The sequence below is a fragment of the Erpetoichthys calabaricus genome, chromosome 16 (genome assembly GCF_900747795.2).
Source record: "Erpetoichthys calabaricus chromosome 16, fErpCal1.3, whole genome shotgun sequence".
NCBI classification, from domain to species: Eukaryota; Metazoa; Chordata; class Cladistia; order Polypteriformes; family Polypteridae; genus Erpetoichthys; species Erpetoichthys calabaricus.
Window position 1 is genome coordinate 10,766,583 of NC_041409.2, and position 19,386 is coordinate 10,785,968.

Consider the following 19,386-nt stretch of genomic DNA (forward strand, 5'->3'; position numbering starts at 1 on the left):
ATATATATATATATATATATATATATATATATATATATATATATATATATATATATATATATATATATACATATATACGGATTTTTCGCTGCTTAGCGGGTTTCTGCGGACAATGGGTCTTTTAATTTCTGGTACATGCTTCCTCAGTTGGTTTGCCCAGTTGATTTCATACCAGGGACGCTATTGGCAGATGGCTGAGAAGCTACCCAGCTTACTTTCTCTCTCTCTCCCTCTCTCTCTTGCGCTGACTTTCTCTGATCCTGACATAGGGGGATTGAGCAGTGGGGCTGTTCGCACACCTAGACGATACGGACGCTCGTCTAAAAATGCTGAAAGATTATCTTCACGTTGCTACCTTCTGTGCAGCTGCTTCCTGAAGCGACATGCTGCATGGTGCTTCGCATACTTAAAAGCTCGAAGGGCACATATTGATTTTTGCTTGTTTGTTTTTCTCTGTCTCTCTCTCTCTCTCTCTCTCCCTGCTCCTGACGGAGGGGGTGTGAGCTGCCGCCTTCAACAGCTTTGTACCGCGGTGCTTCGCATACTTAAAAGCCAAACAGCCCTATTGATTTGTTTGCTTTCCTCTGTCTTTATGACAGTCTGTGCTCCTGATGCGCACTCCTTTAAAGAGGAAGATATGTTTGCATTCTTTTAATTGTGAGACAGAACTGTCATCTCTGTCTTGTCATGGAGCGCAGTTTAAACTTTGGAAAAAGAGACAAATGTTTGTTTGCAGTGTTTGAATAACGTTCCTGTCTCTCTACAACCTCCTGTGTTTCTGCGCAAATCTGTGACCCAAGCATGACAATATAAAAATAACCATATAAACCTATGGTTTCTACTTCGCGGATTTTCACCTTTTGCGGGGGGTTCTGGAACGCAACCCCCATGATGGAGGAGGGATTACTGTACTTGCTTATTTAGTTCCAATTAGGTTTTGCTACATTTTAGGGAGATGTACGTTTTAATTGAATGCATGAAGGCTCTGAAAATGAAGAAGCCAAATAGGCTAACTGTAACCTGGGAATACTGGACACGGCCCAGAATTTACTTTTCGCCTCCACTGGTGTAACATTACACGCTACATTCACCCTTCATTGTCCTAACCCTTGGGAACAGCCAGAACATGAATGTAATTTCAGTTGTTTTTGGATGGCTATGAATTTTTTGGCAAGTCCCCAGCAGTAGTTTTTTAGAAGATCATATATACATATTGTGAGCTGGCACAATGTCATTCTTTCTTATTTTTTCTTTAATGAGAAGACTTCATACTATTAAAAAAAAGAAGCATGTCACGGTGATCTCTTTTCAAGGTCACATATTACTAAAGTGATCGCACTGACTAACAACTACTTACTTGTAGAAGATACCAACATCTACATTTTCTTTTTAAACCTCTGTGGACCTGAGCCGAGCCCACACTTTCTTGTGAATTGCACATAAGAAGCAACATGTATGCTCTGGTTCTTTTATATATAAAAGTCCCACTCTTATTCAAATCTCCATATCCTGCACAAGATGCCGATTTCCTGAGAAGCACACATTACTACTGATCTAATTCAGAGATGCCAATCAGTCCAGCAGGGCGGCACGGTGGCGCAGTGTGTAGCGCTACTACCTCACAGTTAGGAGACCGGGGTTCACTTCCCGGGTCCTCCCTGCGTGGTGTTTGCATGTTCTCCCCGTGTCTGCGTGGGTTTCCTCATACTTCATCATTTCCAGACTGCACATGCTCCTCCATTATGACATGTCCCAATACACCCACAAGCAATAATTTACTGTACAGTGTGAAACATAAATGTTGCTTGTTTCATTTTATCAGAGGACTCTCACAAGTGTGCCCACATCTGTTGAAACCGACATTCATCCATATAACTCAAAATTCAAAATCGGGCAGCCTCACAAGATGTACAATTATATTAAAATCAAGCTGGTGCTTTTCATTTTCTTTACTTTTTTTTTTCTTTGGTCAGAGTTTAGAGTGAAAACAAAACGTTAGTAAATAAGGACAAATAATTTGGAAAACACCTTTAAAACATGAATATTTAAGTTATACAAAACAGAAAATGACTTAGGGCTAATCCATCATGGGTGGCACGGTGGCGCAGTTAGGAGACTTGGGTTTACTTCCCGGGTCCTCCCTGCGTGGAGTTTGCAAGTTCTCCCCGTGTCTGCGTGGGTTTCCTCCCACAGTCCAAAGACATGCAGGTTAGATGTATTGGCGGTCTTAAATTGTCCCTAGTGTGTGCTTGGTGTGTGTGTGCGTGTGCCCTGTGGTGGGCTAGGGTCCTGCCCAGGATTTGTTCCTGCCTTGCGCCCTGTGTTGGCTGGGATTGGCTCCAGCAGACTCCCATGACCCTGTGTTAGGATATAGCGGGTTGGAAAATGACTGACTGCCTGACTGACAATCAGTCCAGCCCATGGTCTGTGGAAAGTGGACAGACATCTGAAGACGATACACAGGAATGGGAATGGACATAAAAAAATTCTGTAGTGAACCCCGTGCTGTAAAGCTACAATGCCATCTGCTGAGCCACCATATCACCCATATAATGCTGTGAACAGTTTATAAAATAATAAGCAGTAGGAAAAATGCAAGCAGTTCTAAACAGGGGACCCACGGCTTGACATAACAGGAATATTTTATTACAAATGCAGCGGCGCTCAACTATAATGGAGCTGCTCAAAGAAGAGACCCCCCTGCAGGTAGACGTTCGAGTTCTCCTTTGGTTCAGCTCGCTAAGAAGGTTACTTGCTGCTGCACATCTAAGTTCATGTCCTGGGAACCCAATGGTGATAAGCTGCTAAGGGAGTGCTGCATTACAGAAGAGCTGAGTTCTTTATGAAACACGACTTCGGAATTCTGTGGAAAGACGGCGGATACAGATTAGCTATATTTGAAAATAAAAACATGAAAACTACACTGGACTGTGCTGAAAACTTGGGGGGATGCTCCGGTTAGGTTTTTCAGAGACAATTCTGATACCAATTTTATTTTTTTAATCTCTTTAAACACTGAACTCCTGCATAACCAGACATGAGAAAGCCTTATATACTGTATCTACTGTATATTAAAGTGCTCCTTTGGGATTTTTATAATTAAACCGTACCCCGCAGGTGCTACCGTTTCATTTTTTATTAACAAAATGAAATTCTGTAGGCTTATGGTTCAGTGGCAATAAATAAACTAAAATAAATAAAATTCACTTAAAATGCATACATTTAAACCAATAAAATATATAGAGAAAATGTTTATCCAATAATGCATATGGCATTAAAGAAAATAAAATGATTCTCATAATTACAAGCTGTCATTTTGTTTAATTTCTTCTGTAATGTACTTATCTGAAATAAGGCTTAATTAAAAAAGTAGTTCTCACCATTTGCTTAATAAAAAATATATTCTCACACCATCGATTCAGTTATTGAGTTTGACAGTTAAACTCTGCTTAAATGTAAATATGCATACACTTATAGGTTTTAATCAATTTTAATTGTTAATTGCACTGTGGCTTTTTACTGTTAAGATATACATTTATTAAATACATATACATATTATATATATATACATATTATATATATATATATATATATATATATATATATATATATACAGTATGTTATATAGTTTTACTGTGAAATAATGCAAAGAGAATGCGACACGTGTTTCGCCCTTATTTGGGCTCATCAGGCGTACACACTCCACTGCTTCTCGTGACTGACAGGGCACCGTGACGGATGTTTGCCAACTTGCAGACCAACCACATGCGTTACCTGGTACATAACCACCCATACAATCAGATCGTGTTTCAGACTACGAATGCTATGAATGTAATTACTCCGATCTCCAGGCTGTCAAATAAACGAACCACATGCTGTGGCGCAGCATAAAGGGGCTTCGCCTCTGACGCTAACGTCCGAGGTTCAATCCCCGCAAGGAGATGCAGTGAAGTGAAGCCTGATGAGCCCAAATAAGGGCGAAACACGTGTCACGTAGTCTTTGCATTTTTTGACAGTAAAACTATATAACATTTTATGATCTGCTTCTCGCAACTGAGGGGAAGTGGCGGATATTTGCCGACTTGCTGACCAACCACATGCGTTACCTGGTAGGTAACCACCCATACAATCAGATCGTGTTTCAGACTACGAATGCTATGAATATATATTGTAGGAGATGGCTGGCTGTTCATCCCGGCCAATACCCCCAGGCCGCTAGATGGAGCCCTCCCTGTAGCATGGGAGTGCCCCGAAGACCAGCAGGGAATCATGGACAATGATTCCGCCATGCAAAGCGCTTTTTGTTATGACCAAATAACTCCATTTTTGTCTCATCAGTCCAAAGCACTTTGTTCCAAAATGAATCTGGCTTGTCCAAATGAGCATTTGCATACAACAAGCGACTCTGTTTGTGGCGTGAGTGCAGAAAGGGCTTCTTTCTCATCACCCTGCCATACAGATGTTCTTTGTGCAAATTGGGCTGAATTGTAGAACGATGTACAGATACACCATCTGCAGCAAGATGTTCTTGCAGGTCTTTGGAGGTGATCTGTGGGTTGTCTGTAACCATTCTCACAATCTTGCGCATATGCCGCTCCTCTATTTTTCTTGGCCTGCCAGACCTGCTGGGTTTAACAGCAACTGTGCCTGTGGCCTTCCATTTCCTGATTCCATTCCTTACAGTTGAAACTGACAGTTTAAACCTCTGAGATAGCTTTTTGTAGCCTTCTCCTAAACCATGAGACTGAACAATCTTTGTTTTCAGATCTTTGGAGAGTTGCTTTGAGGATCCCATGCTGTCACTCTTCAGAGGAGAGTCAAAGGGAAGCACAACTTGTAATTGACCACCTTAAATACCTTTATATCTCATGATTGGACACACCTGTCTATGAAGTTCAAGGCTTAACGAGCTCATCCAACCAATTTGGTGTTGCAAGTAATCAGCATTGAGCAGTGACAGGCATTCAAATCAGCAAAATTACAAGGGGACCCACATTTGTGCACAGCCAGTTTTTCACATTTGATTTAATTTCATATAACTAAATACTGCTTCACTAAAAATCTTTGTTCAGAAAACACCGCAGTACTCAGATGTTCCTAGGAAATGAAGGACATATCACTGTTATCTTTTTTGTTGAAAGGAGAGTCAATTATTATGTAGGCTTAGATGGGTTCCCAAACTTTTTCATATGACTGTATCACAGTTCACACAGCACTGTGTAATTGTGGAGCTGCCAATTGCCTATGCCTAGAATGCCTAGAAGTTACTGGGTGGTCTCATGGCCTGGAACCCCTGCAGATTTTATTTTTTCTCCAGCCATCTGGAGTTTTTCTGTTTTTTCTGTCCTCCCTGGCCATCGGACCTTACTTTTATTCTATTTTAATTAGTGTTCTCTGATTTTAATTTTTTTTCTCTTTCTTCATCATCGAGTAACATGGAGCATTCACAATGCAACAGTGTCAGATAGAGAAAAACAACATGAAAAATGTTATTTTTATTTATTGATCAGTCACTTTTATAATGTAAACATGGTGGAAGAAGAATACTAAGAACAGGGTAAGACAATACAAAGACTACAATACACTGCAGGGCAAGCTCCTTGATTAAAACACTACTGCAGTATTCTCTCAGTTCAAGAAACATTTCCTAAGATGCACTCGAAACACGGCATAAAAGGATAACAGCTGAGCTCCAAAAGTACTAAAATTAACAACTTCATCTTAATAGATGCTACAAGATGAGATGCTCTTGAAAAGCAGCCTCAAAAAGCTACTTTTGCTCATGTAGATAAGAATTTGAAGTGCCATGACGTCCCCTACAGCACTCGTCCTTATTCATTACACTTTCAGCTTCTGAGCTGACAGTTCATTCCATCATCATGTACTTATAGGCCCAGTAATACCATTAATTACCTTCAGGCAACTTTCAAATGTATGCCCTGCTGATTCCAAACACTTAGCCAACAGAAGCCCTAACAAATTGAAAGCAAGTTATTATAAATTGGTCCATTCAAGTAACATGTAAGTAAGAGAAGGAATAGGCAGGTGGAAATAGGCCATAAATATACACTTTGTTACTGTAGGGCAACACTACTGAACCTCAATAGACCAATTGTTTTTTTATATTCGGAGGAAAAAAGCATTCCTAAAGTGAGTGGCACTTTCTATTTTGCATACATAATACAGAAAAGTAATGGAAATAGAGGAGTAAAATTGGGACATAGCAAATACATCACAGGTGGGATAAGCAAACCTTGTCAGTGTTTAGTAATCTTCATCCCATAAATTCAATGAATACTGAAACTAAGAACTAGGTTAGCAGACAAGTTCAGAAGTGAAAAAAAAATACAATAAATGGATTTGTCTTTTGGAGTTGGTATCAAACCAATGCATGCTACAATACTGGAAACAAGTATGGCTGGTGGCCAGTCTTACATTAACATAATGGCGAGAGTTGACATCTAGAAAGGTATCTGGACGTAAAAATCAGGCCGAAACCTCTATGGGAGAAATCTAGTCAAAAAAATACCAGCCCTATATAAAAATGGGAATAGCTGAAGAAGAAGGAAGAAAAAGAAAAACAAGAAGAAACAGAAGCAGCAGCAGCAGAAGAAGAAGCAGAAGAAGAATAGATGCATTCTATAACCGACAGTCGGGGCTTCTACCTGACCTTCCTAAGGGAAGGACCAGGGGAGAGAGATTACACAGGGTATTATCTCCCCCAGAATGGCAGAAGGCAGTCCCCCTGGTTTAGGACACTGCCAAGGGTTTGGAGCTTAGAAGATCTACCCTGGTGGAATCTGTAGGGGGTCACTGCCAGGGGGCGCATGGAGAACAGCAGAGCCCTTCTTGGTAGGACTGCTGCCACACCCAGAAGTGCTGCCGGAAGGAGATCATGGGATACCTGGAGCACTTATGGGTGCTCTATAAAAGGAGCCGCCTCACTCCATTCAGGAAGCCAGAGTCAGGAGGGAGAGGACGATGCTTGCCTGAGGAGGAGTAGACGTGGAAGGATAGAGGGAAGAAGTGCTGTGTGCTGTGTATTTCACTGTTTATTGTGCTTATTGTACTGTGCATAGATGGGAAACCAAAAAGGAAAGCATTTCCCACGCTTTCATAAAAGCCTTTTGTGTGCTGGACTTGCGCCTGTGTCGGTTGTGTTGGGTGTTGGGGAGCTGGCGTGCCCCTGGTGCTCACAATACATATAAACAAATGTAAAGTTTAGACAGAATTCATATTACAACAAATAACATGTATAAAATATGTTTTTGAACATGACAAAACAAAGACAGCCATGGCTACGTAGTGGAGAGTGGTTTTGAACCCCTGTTCATTCAAAGATGGTTGTGTTAAATTAGCTCAGAGTGGCATATTTGTGTGTGTGCCCTGCACTGACCTGCTGCCCAGGAGCAGCACTAGACATCTTCTCTGAAAAGGCTTAAGTGTGGCTACGTAACATGACTGGGGGGTGCTCAGCCTTTTTAACGTTGTACTGTTTGTGGTAAAGGTGCGTGATTTTTAACATTACCTTGCATTATTTAACTACAGATACCTAAATGTTAATATGAAAATTATGAATATGAAAATCTCAGAAATCATCAGACATTACCTCACAGAACATTTCAAGTTAAAAAACTTGATAAAGACTTGATAATAAACCTATTATTGTGGTATGTTGAAAATGTGTTTGTGATAGATAGATAGATAGATAGATAGATAGATAGATAGATAGATAGATAGATAGATAGATAGATAGATAGATAGATAGATAGATAGATAGATAGATAGATAGATAGATAGATAGATAGATAGATAGATAGATAGATAGATAGATAGAAACTTTATTAATCCCAAGGGGAAATTCACATACTCCAGAAGCAGCATACTGATTAGGAAACAATATTAAATTAAAGAGTGATAAAAATGCAGGTATAACAGTCAATAACTTTGTATAATGTTAACGTTTACCCCCCCCGGGTGGAATTGAAGAGTCACATAGTTTGGTGGAGGAACGATCTCCTCAATCTGTCAGTGGAGCAGGATGGTGACAGCAGTCTGTCGCTGAAGCTGCTCCTCTGTCTGGAGATGACCCTGTTTAGTGGATGCAGTGGATTCTCTATGATTGACAGGAGTGTACTCAGCGCCCGTCGCTCTGCCATGTATGTCAGACTGTCCAGCTCCATGCCTACAATAGAGCCTGCCTTCCTCACCAGTTTGTCCAGGAGTGAGGCGTCCCTCTTCTTTATGCTGCCTCCCCAGCACACCACCACGTAGAAGAGGGCGCTCACCACAACCGTCTGGTAGAACATCTGCAGCATCTTATTGCAGATGTTGAAAGACACCACCCTTCTAAGGAAGTATAGTCGGCTCTGTCTTCTCTTGCACAGAGCATCAGTATTGGCAGTCCAGTCCAATTTATCATCCAGCTGCACTCCCAGGCATTTATAGGTCTGCACCCTCTGCACACAGTCACCTCTGATAATCATGGGGTCCAGGAGGGGCCTGGTCCTCCTAAAATCCACCACCAGCTCTTTAGTTTTGATAGTGTTCAGTTGTAGGTGGTTTGAGTCGCACCACCCTATACTCCTCCTCCTGCCCACTCCTGATGCAGCCAATGTGATGGTGTTCTCTAAAGATTGCTATCTTGCACTGGAAAGGAGTATAATGGACACCGAGTTGTTTTCTTGTCTCCATGTTCCCAATTTCTGTTAAATTAGCATAACATCAAGATTTTTATCGGCACTGGCATCACCCATTTAGAACAGTTATCATGAAGACAACGCAGAGGAACACCTTCAATTTTGTCTTTGCTAAATTTCTGTCATTTACTTAAACTAATAGCTCTGTTGATTCTGGCTCTCTAACTCGTCCGTATGATAGGCCTGCTACTACTGCTGGCAGGAAAATGTGTAATTTAAATAAATCTTGAAAAAGGTTTGTGTCGACTGGAAGATAATTACATAAGGTACTGGTACCACTACCTCTACCACTGCTACTACTATTAGAGCAAAAGCTATAACAAAAGAGGCCTTCAATCTCAACACGTTTTACTCATTCACAACTTTAACTTCAGCCTTATTTGTTTCTTCTTCATACATTGGTTGCTTTGGTTTCACACACATTTGTTCAGTGAGGTTTGCAGTTTTTTAGGTAAGTCTTAAGGCTGTTTTATACTTTAAGCCAACACTGTAGCTATGTTGCCGAAAGCAGTTTATACTTCTGCGCTGTGCTGTAGGCGCATGCATAAATTCTAGCCAGCGGTGTTTGAAGCACGCATGAAAAGTGAATGATCCATTAAAGCGCAGGCAGATTTTTTTCTCGTAAGGATCATCACTCCTCTTCCTACACATTTTCTTCTATAGACGAACGTATTTGTCCCTCACATTTTGCACTTTTGCGCATGTTAACTGGTATTGGCTAATATCTGATTGCTTTTGCAATTTTGTGATGAGTTATCATATACAGTAAATGTGTAGATTTTCTAACTTCTTTGATAAGTCTTTACGCAATCTACTCCATGTTAATTCAGAATAAAGGAAAAGAAACAGAAACGCATATCATGAAATACAGAGTTACCAAACTGGCCAATCAGAGTCATAAGTCAACGTCAACGTAATGCATGGTCACATTTGTGAGAAGGTGTCCAACAGGCTATGACTTAGGCCCAAATCCAAAGTATAACTCCTGTTTGAAGTCACATCAAGCCATGCTCTGGTGCCACCAATCCTGCTGCCCTAACCAAGGCTGGTTGCTGCTTTATTATATTGATGGACTAAAGACCAGAAGTCCACGTGACCGTCATCGTCAAGTCCTTCCATGAGAACCCTGAATATAATGAGGACTGACTGATGTCAGTTATGTTAGGTAGAATGCCTAGAGAGGGCTGGGTGGTCTCATGGCCTGGAACCCCTGCAGATTTTATTTTTTCTCCAGCCTTCTGGAGTTTTTTTTTTTTTTTTCTGTTCTCCATGGCCATCGGACCTTACTTTTATTCTATGTTAATTAGTGTTCTCTTATTTTAATTCTTATTTTGTCTTTTTTTCTCTACCTTCATCATGTAAAGCACTTTGAGCTCCATCATTTGTATGAAACTGTGCTATAGAAATAAATGTTGTTGTTGTTGTTGTTATGCAGAATGCTGCCAGCAGCAAAGCGGGTATAGGCAGTTTATGACATTAAGTTGGGATAGATGAGTTCAGAAAATGATTGGATGAAAAAAAAAACTTAAATTATTCAAACAAGAAATCACTTAGACAAAGACCAAACGAAATGCTTTGTGATAGATCTTATGACTTCACTTTAGTTTACTACACATTCAAATGTCAATGATTAGTGCCGAAATAACAGAATAAATTTAAAGGGAGCACTGGAATGGCAGTCGGTTCCTGTTAAACTCAGCCACGTCTGTTCCCATCCCAGTGAAGAGTCGGGAAGTCCTTTTTCAAACCCAAAAAAAGCAAAAAAAATAATAATAAAAATAAAATAAAAAGATGAAAAAGTGTCCCACCCTTCCAAAAAAAAAGCCCAAAAAGCCCTGGCAAAATATGTGATCATGCAGTAGAACATGTATTGTGTTGTGATTTATCTCACAAAGTGTCCAAAGTGGTGTGAGGCCTTGAAAAACAGCCTGAGAAGCAGGCCTGAATCCCACCAGCCTCCCCAGGGGAGGGTAACAACTCTAAATAATACAAAATGTCTCTCAAGAGAACTTGAATAAAAAATGAGTCCTCTTAAGAATCTTGGTATTTAAAAATGGCTTATTGTTTGTCAGTCATTCATTTTCTAACCGACTTAGTTCTGAACAGGATTGTAGGGGTTACTGGAGCCTATTCCAGCTAGCATAGGGCGCAAGGCAGGAATAAACCCTGGACAAAAAAAAAAACAAATACAAAGACTCAAAAAAAAGGCAAAGGAGAGTTGGCAAACACACCTAACACCAAATCTAAATCACAATCCCTAATTCAGAAGCAAAGTAACAACAGTGAGAAACCAACACCACCAAAATGCATTTAAAATGAACTACAATGGACTTCAAGTCTCAGCTTGCCTTTATAGGGCAGGGGGCGGTCCTTTAACTATGATAGACAGGTGGCCCCGCCTCTTGGGGATCCACCCACAAAATACAAGGAACATGAAATTATGGAAAAACACTCATAGAAGCCGCATAAATAAACAGAATAAGATTAACAGAAAACACATCATTAATTGAATGATAAATGAACAGAACAACATTATAAAAGCAATAAAAAAACAATGAAGGATAACGAAAAGAAAACAAAGACAACAAAAAAACACTTTAAATATGAGCCAGAGGTGGATTCCTGGCTTGACCATAAAATTTTGCCAGATGGATGGAAATACCAGGAAGGAAGGGAAAAGGACTAGAAAATGAGGTTCAAACTGTAAAACAAAGCACAGGAAATCTAAATGGTCAAAATGAAAACCCAAACGAAGTTTAAACAATGTTACCTGAAGTTCTACTGCCAGGAAACATTCAACAAAGACGTTTCACATCGACTTTCAGAGATTTATCCACAATCTTGGACGATGAGCAAATAACAGCGCTGCCCTTTACCCTGTTGTGGCGCTGAGTTTAAACACTGCACACTTGTTGACATTAGCTTAGCAATGTCATAGCTAACGCTCCAAACGTGGTGGTCCAAATAAAAAGGAAAATGGCATTGACAGAAGTTGTCAAAATATTTTTTGCTATATTAAATATATTTTTGTTAAGAAAAAAAAAGATCTTGATTCTAAATGCTTCAAAATCCAAAATGGCTATAGAAAGAATAAGAGAAATATAAATGAAAAAACACAAATAAAATGTAAAAGGGACTTCCTCCATAACAGTAACAAAGGTAGGCTCATCATGTCCCGGTGTGAGAAACAGCGACTTGGGAAGCTAATCAAGGTGTGTAGAGCACAATCCCAGCTTCTGGGTGGCACCATTATTACCCTCACTATATATTTTTTATGTTTTACCATTCATTAATACCTAAAAAGTATTCCTAAAAACATAATTCTCCTGAGATTTTAATTAGTCACATCTTAGAAGCAGAAAAAACCCACCATAAGTAGCTGTCACATTTGCACTGACCTACCTCTCCTTTCATGCGTGTCAACTATTCATTTAAAATCCCTGGAGCAGCTACCTGCCCAGGAGAAAGTCAGCCCCATTTACGGAGAGCAAAGGGGTCCTGTCAGTAGTGTGCCACATGACCATACTGTCGGGCGGCACTGGCTTCAATGATGAGAAATATGGGTCATGGGGTCAGAGAGGAGAGTGTTGCCCATTCACGTAGGGACAATATAAAAAGGCAGGCAAACCACAGGCAAAAAAATCCAAAAAATAATTACGAGCAAAATCTAAGGAGCATTCTAAATCACTGAATATTAGATTTCAGATTGACTTTCACTAAGATTACTAAAATACACAATGCTACAGTGGGGAATTTTGGCCCAATCCTCTTTACTTCCCCTGCCATTCCTGTCACATGACTGCAGCGTAATTATTAAAATAAAGAAAACAGATGAAGACGGGCGCAGAAGAGAAAACGTCCGTCAGGGCTGAAGTCAACCAGACTACCAAAGTATTAAGGGTAAATTCAAAATGGGGAAAGAGCAGCATGACCTAAAGGTTCCATGGACAAAAAACAGGGAAATGTGTCAGGTACCAAAAACTTGGTATGGAATGGTTCACGCAGTACTCAATGTAAGTTTTACTTCAAAACCACAGGAAATCACTCAATTTACAATTTAATATTATCAATAGCACTGTACAAGAGTATACACGCAACTACATTAACTTGTACAGAATTTGTTATGTACACACTTAAATGTAGAGTAACCTACAAAGGAAATGGAGAAAATAGAACAATTTAGGTAATATTTAAGTTGACAAAAAACAAGCTGCCGAGATGGACATATTGGCACAGGGGTGGCTTAGGGCCTCTGTGTACGTCAACCTTTACAGGACTATTGCAGTCTGTTTGTGTCTGTGTGTGTGCAATTCTTTCTCTTCATCTTTCAGCAGATGCTCTGGTAGGGAAAAGAAGCTGTCAGCCATCTTCACTTATGAATTTATGTGAGTGTATGAGCAGAGCTGTGATGTCGGAGTCAGATTCGGAAGCAGTTATTTTGTTACTGGAGTCAGAGTCGGCGTTGATAAAAACGTACCAACTTTGATTCTGACTAAAAGTAAATTGTAATATAATTTGTTTAAAGTTTCCACTCTCACATATACTAATTTGATTAAACTATTTTTTCTTCTAGACTTTTGATAAAAAGCTTCTTTTTCAATTCTGTAAGTTTAGTCTTACAATTAACATTATTCCATGTCTGTAAGTCACAACAGCCTTGCTACAGCCTTTAAACCCAAACTTTAACACATTACAGTGCCAAAAAGTAGCCTATGACTTGTGCTGCCAGCGATAAAGTGCCTTGTTTCTTGTATGTTGTGTGCTTTCAAGGAACAAAGTAAATATATTAGTCCAATTACAAATTGAGGAGTCAGACTCGGTGGTACAATAAATTGAGGTGACGGAGTCAAAGTTGGTGGTGCCATAAACTGAAGAGCTGGAGTCAGTGGTACCACAGATTGAGGAGCTGGAGTTGGTGGTACCATAGATTGAGTTGGAGTCAATGTTGCCATAAATTGAAGAGCTGGAGTCAGTGGTACCATAAATTGAAGAGCTGGAGTCGGTGGTACCATAGATTGAGTTGGAATCAATGGTACCATAAATTGAGGAGCTGGAGTCGGTGGTACCATAGATTGAGTTGGAATCAATGGTACCATAAATTGAGGAGCTGGAGTCGGTGGTACCATAGATTGACTTGGAGTCAATGGTACCATAAATTGAGGAGCTGGAGTCAGTGGTACCATAGATTGAGTTGGAGTCAATGTTGCCATAAATTGAAGAGCTGGAGTCAGTGGTACCATAAATTGAAGAGCTGGAGTCAGTGGTACCATAGATTGAGTTGGAATCAATGGTACCATAAATTGAGGAGCTGGAGTCGGTGGTACCATAGATTGAGTTGGAATCAATGGTACCATAAATTGAGGAGCTGGAGTCGCTGGTACCATAGATTGAGTTGGAGTCAATGGTGCCATAAATTGAGGAGCTGGAGTCGGTGGTACCATAGATTGAGTTGGAGTCAATGGTGCCATAAATTGAAGAGCTGGAGTCAGTGGTACCATAAATTGAAGGGCTGGAGTCAGTGGTACCATAAATTGAGTTGGAGTCAATGGTACCATAAATTGAAGAGCTGGAGTCAGTGGTACCATAAATTGAGTTGGAGTCAATGGTACCATAAATTGAAGAGCTGGAGTCAGTGGTACCATAAATTGAAGGGCTGGAGTCAGTGGTACCATAAATTGAGTTGGAGTCAATGGTACCATAAATTGAAGAGCTGGAGTCAGTGGTACCATAAATTGAAGGGCTGGAGTCAGTGGTACCATAAATTGAGTTGGAGTCAATGGTACCATAAATTGAAGAGCTGGAGTCAGTGGTACCATAAATTGAGTTGGAGTCAATGGTGCCATAAATTGAAGAGCTGGAGTCAGTGGTACCATAAATTGAAGGGCTGGAGTCAGTGGTACCATAAATTGAGTTGGAGTCAATGGTACCATAAATTGAAGAGCTGGAGTCAGTGGTACCATAAATTGAGTTGGAGTCAATGGTACCATAAATTGAAGAGCTGGAGTCAGTGGTACCATAAATTGAAGAGCTGGAGTCAGTGGTACAATAAATTGAGTTGGAGTCAATGGTACCATAAATTAAAGAGCTAGAGTCAGTGGTACCATAAATTGAAGAGCTGGAGTCAGTGGTACCATAATTCGAGGAGTTGGAGTCAAAGTCGGTGGTACCATAAACTGGGGAGTCAGAATCAGAGTCAATGGTACCATAAATTGAGTCATAGTTGGTGGTACGATAAACTGAGGAGTCTGAGTTGGTGGTACCAGAAATTGAGGAGTTGCATTCGAATATTTTGTATACCTATTCCTCAGCCCTGTGTGTGAGTGTGTGCCTTAGTTGTTATGTAAATGTATATTTAAATAAATTATGCATTTTAAAAAACTACTCATACAAGCATTTTGCCAATCACTAGACCTGGTACAATGACTAAACAGAACAAGCTGAACAATTTATATGACAGTTATTATTGGATATACAGTAGGTCAAACTGTTTTTGAAGAATATACGGATAAGTATTGGACCAAAGTGGACCAAAAACAGTAGGCATGGGACCTGAAACAAGATAAACACAATGCAACTTGTTTGAAGAAGATTAGTTCATGTTTTCTGAAGTTGTCAAGGTACTTGTTCTAAAATGTATTATCCTTGATGGAGTGTAGTCATCCACAAACTCTACACAATGCAAAAAACAACATAATTTCCTGAAAAAATTGTAATTTTAAGATGTGAAAATCAATTTCAGTTTTTCATACACACATACACACACACAGATACAGACACCATGCTAAAATCAGTTTTTCTCGAAGGGTTGAACATTGTAGAATCAGAATCTGAACTTAACTCAATACCAAATGTTTGACCCCATCATCAAACTTCCATTTACATGAAAGTGAAATCCTCACAGAATTCAGGAAGATGTCAGGGCCTTGAACAGATGAACTATTAAGATGTTAATATCAGCATGTGAATTTTATTTAGCTCCAATGCAGCAGCACGCTAGCACAGTGGTAAACATCAGAGGCCCAGTTACTGTCTGTGTGGAATTTCCCTCTGTGTCAATGTGAGTTTAAATCTGACTACTCTGGCACCACCCACAGTCCAAAGATGTGCATGTTACGCTAATAGGCAAGTCTAAACTGGCACTGTGTAAGTGAATGTGGGCACGCGCACGTGTGTGTCCTGAGTTGTACTCTCACCTCATTCCCTGTGGATTTTTTTACTGTACTCCCAATGGTGCTGATCAGTAAATGACTGAAGTTATTATTCCTTTAGGCTGGAATTAGCTAAAAATAAAAGTGTAGGCAAGCAAATCTGCAGTTTTCAAGCCCGCTTTAATGCATTGTGGACCCAAGGCGTTCTGTTTTTCTTAGCTATAGGCTCCCTTGTGAAAGACAATTAAATATGCTTTTATAAAAATGAATTGATCATTTTGTAAACTGTAATTACAAAATGCACATTAATATTTGACACAATGGCAGCCCATTTAAACAAGTAAAATTCCACAGCCCCCCACAACAGCCACTGCTCTAGTAATTAGCGAAAACTTCTTGGACACACGGAAGTATGTCAATAGTAATTCTGCTTTTAGGAAAAATGTTCCCTTTTTTGTTAAGTGAGGTGGAAATTACAGAGTCACAAAGGACTTGCAAGCCTGTGATTTTTGTGAGTTAATGAATGATGACAGCAACGCTTTATGCACCGAATTAATAAGGGAGAGAAGGAACCCTGCTGGTACATTATTTAAAGCCCTTCAGGGCTCGCCATAATCTGTAATACAGCAGTAGAAAAACACTTGAAATAACCTACTGGAACCACAAAACATTCGACCGCTTCATACTAGAGCTGTAATGACTGTGGAGATAAACACACTGAGTAGTGTCAATTTGTAAAGTAGACATGTCAGTAGCATGTCAGGGTGTGCATCCAGAACTGGCTTAAGGGAATGTTAAAGGTGGCGTGCGCCGTTTCCATCAATAGAAAAGACAACGGCGCTGAAAATTAAAAAATAAAAATATATCAGAACACTCTAAGAGTGGAATGGTCTGCCTGCTACTATAAGAGATGCCCCATCGGTCTCAGCTGAAGACTTACTACTTCAGTTTAGCACACCCTGACTAGAGCTGCTGATTAACTGTACAGACTGTATCTCTGTTGTTAGTCATTTGCACTAAAACATAAGTAACATGATCGTTAGAATTTGTTACTAACCCTCACCTATTCTGTTTCTCTTCTCGGTACTCAAATGTAACACTTGGCGCCACGGCCCACCTGCCAAGTTGTTTTGCCTGCCTAAGGTAAAGTCATCCCTGATGGAGGATCGCAGGAATCGTGGGGTAGAGGGGTCCTTTCATCGGATTGGCTGGCCCAGCGCTGTTCAGTTGTGGAATGGCCAAATGGGGGAGGCAGCTTGATGGCTGAGGTCTCCAGGACTCTGAACAAATCCAAATCATATTATGTGATATCATCTACTGTTAAATTCTGGTCCATACTTGTAAAATTTTTATTTTTATATTGTATTGAGGATTTGTTCTGTTCTGTGTGTTGTATTGTATTGATCCCTTTCTTTTTGACACCCACTGCATACCCAACCTACATGGAAAGGGGTCTCTCTTTGAACTCCCTTTCCCAGGGTTTCTTCCATTTTTCCCTACAAGGTTTTTTTTGGGAGTTTTTCCTTGTCTTCTTAGAGAGTCAAGGCTGGGGGGTGTCACGAGGCAGGACCTGTTAAAGCCCACTGCGGCACTTCTTGTGTGATTTTGGGCTATACAAAAATAAATTGTATCATATTGTATTGTATACCAGGCCACTAACAAAGTGACTACCGAATCGGAAACTGAACAACTCTATGGAGAAGCACAAACGAACTGACACATTAAACAGAGAATGAAAGGAGCGAAATAAAATAACGTTTGATTAGTTGATGCTGCAAGTTTAATACCAACACAACACAGCAATGGCATCCCTCTTATCATTCCATTTAACAACTTTCATAGCTTGTGAAGTTTTCGTAATATAATGCCAAATATGTATTCCACCCAAATGATCAGACGACTACACAAAGTTCAAATTGAAAAAATGCTTGTTTAAAATGTTTGGAACAGAGTGATAAAGCAACTCTGTAAAAAATAAAAAAAACAAGGGGATTTGAGTTCATACAACCTGGAAAGGGGGATACTATGGTGTTGATTTTGTAAAAGATCAAAGAGTAGCTCCTTTGCCCTACAATATGTGCAGTTTCTAGCATTTGTGGTATATAGTGCATGCTTCTTGGCTTAGCATCACATCAACATGGATACTGAAAAGCTCTAAAGCGTTCATCCTTGAATTTCTAACCCTAGGGAACAATATGCCTTCTGAGATTCATTCTCGGATAGTCAATGTCTGCCCTTCATAGAACACTCTCAGAGAGTGGGCTGAAGAATTCCATCACAACAGAACTTTCTAAAGATGTCTCATGGTCTGCTTGGCTTTCAAAGGAGATCTGAAGAATGTCAGAGTGTAAGAAGAGGACTATTAACAAGCTAGTTGAATTCTTCACGACAAATGACACGAGTAAGAACGGTGAATATCGGGTGCCCTGAACAATGAAATGCAGCATCTCAATATCCAATGCGCCAAGAAGAATTCTGGGCTAAAGAATTTGGACTGAGAGAAATTTAAGAAGTATTTCACACCTGGGAATGAAAACAAGGGAATCCTTGTGATTCTCCAACAAAGAAGTTCAAGGTCCAAGCCAGGAGCATGTGCACGATTTTTCACGAGGTTAAGGCTGTAGGCCATATTGTTGACATGCCTCAAAGATCCCAAATAGCCACTGATTTACTGTACTTAAGTGTCTGTTGCACTCAATCAGGGCAAAACAACAAGTAAAGCTGTCAACCATCCCTCTTCCATTTTGTGATAAAGCTTAATGCATGGGCCATAAAGGTCGCCCTATGAAAAGGTGAACCTGAAGAGACACTCCACTCACCCTGTTCTCCATACCCTTCCCCAGTCTAAAGGGCCACCACCATGGGGCATGCTATCTCAGTGAGAAAGGGCGATGCAAACCATTTTTTTCTAAGCGGCACCATTCAAATTAGCTTAGTGCTACAGTGTCACCCATTACATTACTGCCCTCGCGTCCTAATTTGAGATCCAGAGGTGGTTCGTCATGTGGTGGTTGCTGCAACGCGCTGTATCAGTGAATGCTCCCAACCAACAAAAAAGCTCCTGAAAGTTATGAGTGTGTTAGCTGTCCCAGAGATGATGTTGTCCATAAGTCAGGCTCAAAACTGAATGTTCTGATCTGGAAAAGGGAAGTTACAGCTTGTTATATTCTCGTTTTCTTTTACCACACCCACTATTTCATATATACATCTTTGCTATAATTTGTGACATGTTCTTCTTCTTGCCATTTCGCCAAATACACTCTAAAGAAGTTGACTGCAGCTGTACTTTTCTAGTTGTCTACATCTGCAAATCTCAAAGCAAATACATTTGCAACTTCTCCACATTCCATTTCTGTATTCCGCACACACCTCTTCCCAAGTGTCGACTGCATCCTTGTGCTCATCCAATTCTTTTATATTTTTTTTACAGGACAGATGCTTGATGGGTTTTTGCAACTTTTTTATACAATACCAGTGGAGATTAACCACATTCTACATTAGCAATAATTGTCAAGTCTGGCATTTTCTATTCTGCACAA

General features: G+C 40.1%; 1 protein-coding gene and 1 long non-coding RNA gene across 5 annotated transcripts in view; one reads left to right on the top strand and one right to left on the bottom strand.

The window, feature by feature from the left end:
• Positions 1-19,386, bottom strand: part of ston2 (stonin 2) — a 311,201-nt gene that overhangs the window by 58,899 nt on the left and 232,916 nt on the right. The gene's annotated exons all lie outside the window — the stretch shown is intronic.
• LOC127526087 (uncharacterized) lies at positions 13,975-14,754 on the top strand. Its single transcript, XR_007933705.1, has 3 exons — positions 13,975-14,160; positions 14,242-14,535; positions 14,617-14,754. It is a non-coding gene; the product is annotated as an uncharacterized LOC127526087 (long non-coding RNA).